This window comes from Astatotilapia calliptera, chromosome 19, assembly GCF_900246225.1.
Source record: "Astatotilapia calliptera chromosome 19, fAstCal1.2, whole genome shotgun sequence".
In the NCBI taxonomy this organism is placed as follows: Eukaryota; Metazoa; Chordata; class Actinopteri; order Cichliformes; family Cichlidae; genus Astatotilapia; species Astatotilapia calliptera.
In genome coordinates, this window is record NC_039320.1 from 17,574,532 (window position 1) to 17,581,716 (window position 7,185).

Genomic DNA, 7,185 nt, shown 5'->3' on the forward strand with positions numbered 1-7,185 from the left:
TAAAGATCATTTTACTTTGAGTCCAATCAATAAAGAGGGTTATTTTTCTGAGAAATAAAGTATTGATTCCTGTGTAGCATAGCAAGGTTGTCACATACAAAATATTGCCTTCTGATTCACATCCACATGAAATAACTTGGCCCGTTGCTGAAATACTCGAAGAACCTGTGTTTAATGTACTTGAAAGGCTTCATCAATTATGAAAAAGAAATGAAAGTGATGCTTTTATATTCCCATGGTGTGATGCTTGTTAAAATTTTCAGCCTGGGATCCTCAGAAAATTAAATTTAGTCTCACTAGGGACGTTTAAATCCTTTTATTTGTCGACCCACCAGACACAGGCCTTGTAGCGAGCTCTTTTGGAGCTCCAACTATAACGGGCCTTAATGTGCCAGTCAGCTGTCTACCACCACAGCTGGGGGCTAAGACTGACATTTCTACTTGGTTGGATTCACTGAGCAGCTTTACTTCCAAAGCTTGTTTCTACCTTGGAATCCAGAACAAGAAAGCAAAATCTGTAATATTTCAGGTTTTGTGTGACTAATAACCTGTCATAACAGTTATGCGAGTAGCATAAACAACCAGAGGAATTTCCCAAGGTTTTGCTTGCAGGATCATTAAACTTCATATGGATATATAATTGAGGATATTTGCTACTTGTCTTACTGTTTAACCCACAGGGTATGGAAGGTGATAAATGTCTTAGCAGTATATCCACTATGCTGTTACAGTCCAGCTGGAGGCTGACATTTTTTAAGACTGGCTTCACCTCACAAGGAAGCTGCTGCTGCTTGGGTTTCAACCTCACTGATTATTTATATATTCTTAGAAAGGATCATTTTTTATTTTCCTTTTCTTTTTTAACTAAAGGTCAACAATCATGCTAGCAGCTCTGTGAGACTCTGCTGGAGATCATAGTGGTTAAAGCTATGTGCTAAAAGGTTCACAATGGCCATGCAAACATGAAGCAGGTGCAGTCTTTACAATGACTATGATTTTAGGGTGTTGACATTTACTTTTGCTAAAAGCAGGTCATTAATCTGCTCCCAGGATTTGTGATCTTGAGATTTATATAGCATTTAATACAGATATGAAAAAGGATCCTGAGTTGCGTGGGTTTTCTCAGAGGGTCCTCTGTTTTCAAGGTGTTCCAAGGCACAGGAATAACAACTCTGTGATAGGCTCAGGGACAGATTTTTTGGGGTCCTTACTGCTCCTTACACATGGGTCCTTACACATTCTATCTCATAAACACACACACACGCACATACATTTTTGCAGTGTGTAAGTCCAAAAATAACATCTTAGCAGTAACCAGAAATGTCAATAGTATCATTCCAGAACCACAGACAACAACCCCAGTCAGCGGCTGGAAAAGGCTAGGCTACCATAAACCCAAAACAGATTTACATGTAGACTTGATAAAGTGAAACATAGACAGCTGTCAAGGAACAAATAAGAGAATCCCAGTAACCACAGGTCCTCACAGACTGACTGGACTTGGTCACCATACCAAATAATTTCCAGTGGACCACCGTCTAGATATCACACACGCACACATTAGTGCACAATGTGTAAGGAAATGGTATACTGGAATTCCATTATTTTATCAGGTATTTGGGGATTATTCAGTGGGAACTGAAATTAAAATTTCATCTTGACATTTGATGAAAAGCCTGATAATCATCATATACGTTACTACAAGTCCTTCTGAGGGAGACGTGAGTGTTTGTATGAAATGTCAGTCTAGTAGCTTTTTCCCTCAAAATGACCATTGATGACCTACTCCTGGTCCTTCACTGCCCTGGAGTCCTTGGATGATTGGTAACAGCTGTTGAGAAATTTCACTCTGGATCAAAGGAGCAGACTGACCTGAGATGCAGCACAAGCATAGCTAAAAACTCGTGAAATTCATCCACCTAGAATTAAAAAAATATATATGCAGAAAAATGTGAAAATAAAGCAGTATTCTAAAAATTCCTTGAAAGTTGACTCTGCAAAGTTGCAAGGCTTTCATGTGACAGTTTAAAGAAACACTCTGCTAAGCAGAGAATGTATGCAAGTCGTTCGCTCTGCCTCTCTCTGCTTCTCTAATCATTGTTGATGTGTGTGCTTGGCTGTCTGCTCATGCCTCATCTCCACAAGTCTCCTAGGAGACTTGTGGAGATAATGATGGAGATGGAAACAGTGTTTTCCTGTAGCCCACATGGGTACATACAGAACATACACATAAGCACTTGTACACTACATATAATATAGCATCTTTTGGGGATGAAGTTTCAACTTAATTAAAGTTTCAACAATAGAACAGAAACAGAAGACCTGTACATGGCATTCATTTTACCAGATGTCTTTATGCAGGAAACTTAGCTGCTAGCTGTTAGTTAAACTTTTGCTAATTCACTTCACTGGAATTGGGTGTTTTTGAGCATTGTTAAACACTCCATTTTTGGTGACTGAAATTCTAGTGATTTATTTGTCTCTTTCTTTTGGCCATTCACCTAGTATCTGTGTGTGTGCACTGCAGGTATACGATTCACGGATTCACATATAAACATACATATACATATACAAATACACTGTGGTTTTTTCTGCATGTATACAGAGAAAATTGGGGGGATGGAGTACATGAGCATTGAGCACTGATGTTGCTGTGGCCTTACATGCATGAGTAAGACTTTACAGTACATGACTTCAATACCCTCCAGGCTTAGGAATTGGTAGTAACACACTGACACAGTTATCAGACCAGACTAATTGGGTCAGGGACTATGGGTATTTACATGTATGCAGGGGAACCTTTGTATATGTCTTAAAATGTTAGTGTGATCCTTTCGTGCATTGGAAACCTTGTGCACATCACTGCATGCCTGTTCTCCTTCACCACTCTTTCACTTCTTCTCAAATGTGGGCAAGAAATCAGACTGTGAGGATATGCATGTCATTGCCCATCTGCGCTTTGTGTTTGCATCCCTTTACACATCTATAATGACTAGATATACTGTCTCAAATGTCCCTTCTGTATCACCTCTACTCTTCTATGTCTTCTCATATTCATAAATATTTTTCCAGCCAGGAAAATCTCTTAGATGTGTCAGAGTTTCTATGGAAGCTCTTGGCAGAGGATCATGCACTCTTACAACTGTCTGACCCAGTTTTAGGTCTGACATCCCTACGGTTAAGATGCTGGGGGAAATAATGCATAATACACAAAAAACACAAACATTTAGCTAAGGCTTGCTCACTGCACAATGCACCACAGTTGCTATGCCATGATAATATGCTTCACCAAATCTGCAGCATGCACGCATGCACATTGATGTGGCTTAAATTTGAAAAAAGAAGAAGAAGAAGAAGTTCCATCGTTAATCCCGTCTAAATCAGTCGGTCTGGGAGCATCAATTTAATGAGTAAATTAGAGCGCTGTGGCACTGCACTCATCTGTACTCAAGGCTGTGATCCATCCTATTTTATATCAGCTACAAGCAGGGGAGCGGAGACAATGACTGCATGTTAATGTATGTGACTTGATTTAAATGCGTGTTTCCTGGTATTTTCCAACCTGGCTCCCATCCTCCATCTATTTGCAATGACAGGACTTGTGGGCTGTGATCAGAGGTGAAAGATCTGAATTACAGTTTTTACAAAATAATGGAAATTGATGAGCTACAGACCTCAGAAAAGAAAGAAAAGGGGAACAACAAAAACAATGACACGAGAGGGAGTACAAGAACAAGTAAGGGAAGAGGATGGAAAGAGGGATTCAAAAGAAGGAATAAATGATGGATAAATGGGCACAACACAAAGAAGAAACCTATACAGGGATGAACAGCTAATCAAAATTGGGATGCACAGAAGGATGAAATTATAAATTAAAGAGAATGATTAAAAGGGAAGAAGTGAGGGTGACGTGAAAAGGAAACAGAATGAACAAAAGCAAAAGAAAGATGAACAGAAGGGAAGAAAATGAGAAGTATGTGTAGGGAATAAAGATGGAAAAAACATCAAAAACAAGAGAAGGAATGTGGGAATGACTGAACACGTTAAACATAAGGAACAAATGGAATAATAAAAGAATAAACTGATAGCAGTAAAGATGGAGCACTTAAAAGAATACAAATGAAAGACAGAATAGAAAAGTTTAAGGCAAAAGCGAGAAATGGGAAAAGAAAAGGCAGACATGGAAATTGAACTGATGTAAAGAGGCGGGTGGGTAAGAGAGGGGAAGCAGAAAAAAAGAAATGGCTAAAAGATTACTGAGGAGAAAAGGTTCTTTTAAAAGTTTCAAATGACCTCATGAGTGAAAATAAAAGAGCTGTCACTCCACCACGGCTCCCAGTTGAGCCTAAGAATGGATCACTGGCTTTGTCACAAAACTCGTTGACCCGTGTAACAGCCACCGATTAACACATTGTCGCATCTGATGCCAGCCTGATCTGCACCAAAGGGAGAAAAGGAGGTAATAGTGTTGGTGTGTATAAGACTAAAACAGAGAGACAGACAGAGATTGAGAAAGAGCAGAAAATGAAAGCAGTGTGTGTGTGTGTGTGTGTGTGTGTGTGTGTGTGTGTGTGTGTGTGTGTGTGTGTGTGTGTGTGTGTGTGGGCAGATGCCGTGATGGGACAGTGACAGTAGCTGTGTAGCTAATGATGCCACCTTATAATGGGGCCAACACATTGCTTTACACTCACACATTTCCACTGCATGACCCTCATTATTCCCTACATTTATGGCAACAGGGTGCATTGTGTGGGCATATTCAAAGACACAGCCAAAGTGTTAAGGATGATATTAAAAACAGATTTACTGATTTGGACACCAAAAAGCTGGTCTTCTATTATTCATGTCTGATCTAACAGCAGTATTCTGGAGAGGAGTACAAAGAAAGAAAGTGAGACAAGAGAGAAGAAAGGACGTGAAAAGGAATGGCAAAAATGGAAGATAAGAAAAAGAGGAAATAAGACAGAGGTGAGGTAAAAATGAAAGGGGTGTGTGTGTGTGTGTGTGTGTGTGTGTGTGTGTGTGTGTGTGTGTGTGTGTGTGTGTGTGTGTGTGTGTGTGTGTGTGTGTGTGTGTGTGTGTGAACAGGGGGTGGGGTTCAAAAGAAACATTATCGTTTTGTGTATTTCAGTGAAACAGCTCATTATAACCCAGAGCAACAACAAAAAAGACAAAAATTCTTCGGCTCCTACACACACCCACACACACTGGCACAACAGCATAAGAGAATACAAAACAATCTAGAGTAGCCCACAGAGGCACGATTGGTATTTTAAAGCATACAGTGAAAGACAGAGATGGAGTCCAGAGCAGGCGAAGCAAAAAAGAGAAGAGAGGAGGAAGAAGTGAAAGATTTTGCTACTTTTCTGGAGCCAGTACACCGAGGGTATTCCAGGATGGAGGAAACACTTCAGTGTCTCCCTCTCTCAGCACTCATTCGCTTATCCATTCACTTTTTCAGCACTCCTCCCCTGCTGTGGATTGAACCTGGCTTTTCCAAATTCCACTCAGTTATTTTCATGTTGGATCATTTCTTTTTCCAGTTATGTTTATTCATGACCAAGGTTCTGAAAGAGAGATAAGAAGCCAAGTGCTGAGCTGGCCTCGAGGGCTGTGAGGGCTCCAAGTCATGCTGCATGCACAACGACACAAGTCACACGCACACATGTAAATACATGAGAAAGCTCTCAGGGTGCAGGCCCATGAGAACACAAAAACACACATTTGCCAGTATGGTTTTGTATCACGATCAAACTGAGATATTTTGTGAGTGAAACTCCCAAAACGCTATCAAACTGCGATTGAGCCGGCTCCCTCCCTTTGTTGTTTCTGTTTGTCAGGGAGAGATTTTTTTTTTAGAGATGTCAGTACCGAAACAGGCCTGACCCTTATCTGTCAGCAGTGTTTATCATGATGTCATGACAGACACACACATACCACATGGGAGGCTGAGTTTCTTTTTCACCCTCTCTCCTTCCTGCATATAGTTGTGTTTGTATGTTGCCTGCTTTCTGCTTTGTGCATACGTGTAAAACTGCTAGAGGGTGTGAAAGACGGGAGACGTGAAGTGCATGAAATGAGCAAGAGACAGAGAAACGGAGGTGTTTGTTTCTCCGAAACCGGTTTTAGTGCTTCCTTTTTATTCTCTCTCACAGGCTCAAAAAAAGAGAAGAAAAAAACTGCTTAGCCACTTTCCTATTTCTAGACATTAATCTGAGTCCCTAGACAAAAGCTAGACAATCTGATCTCCTTCCGAGTCGCTCTTCTACAGTTTTTGCTCCTTGAAAAATTCCAAGGAGTGAACTCAGAAATGCATCAGCCTGACATCGCAGCACCACCAATTTGATCACAGTGGTGGATTTGCCTAAAATAACCAGCCACATTTATACTTAGTATTAAAAATATTACATCATGTTTTTAAGGAAGCATCTTTATTTTTGTTTTGTTTTTTCCTTTGCTGTACAGACATTTAAGAGTAGGCAGGAACTTTTGCTCTGTCCCCCACATCAGCTGCATTAAGTTAAAATAGCCCACTGTGTACTCTAACCCTTCACCTTTGTGCTTTCCAATTAAATGTAACCCAGTTCCCATTTAGACAAACAGATGTCTTTTGACAAGCAGATTTTTCAGCCCTTGTTTTTTCTTAAACACTCTACACTTTTGGTTATTTGATGAAATGTGGTGGGCAGTAGCAAACTGTCTGTAGCCAAAATTAACAATGTATTATTATAATACATTATAACAGCGTATTATTAATATAATACATTGCTAAAGTCTCAATGCGGTATCAATAAGCTAACAGAGGCACAGGTGATTTTGTGTCTGTTCTTCTCGCCTGTATAAAAGAATTGATCAAACTCCCTGAAAAGAGATATATCCTAAAACAGAAGAAAATACAGAATAATGTAGACACCCATATCTCGTTTACTATTTTCACACAAACATTTATGGCCTAACCACCTCAAATGAATTTGCAGACCATAAACCTATGAGAAAGCAAGCTTGAAAGGACAAGAGAACATGTCTGGAAGTCTAGCACCACCTACTGTATACTGTGTGCAGGTGCAACATGTTTTGGATGATTTAAGGATGCAGATGTCAAATAATTGGATAAATAAAATGTAAATGAGCGAAACTGAGCACACAGCTTAAGTTTACACTGATTCCTCCGAGTGTTCCTGATTT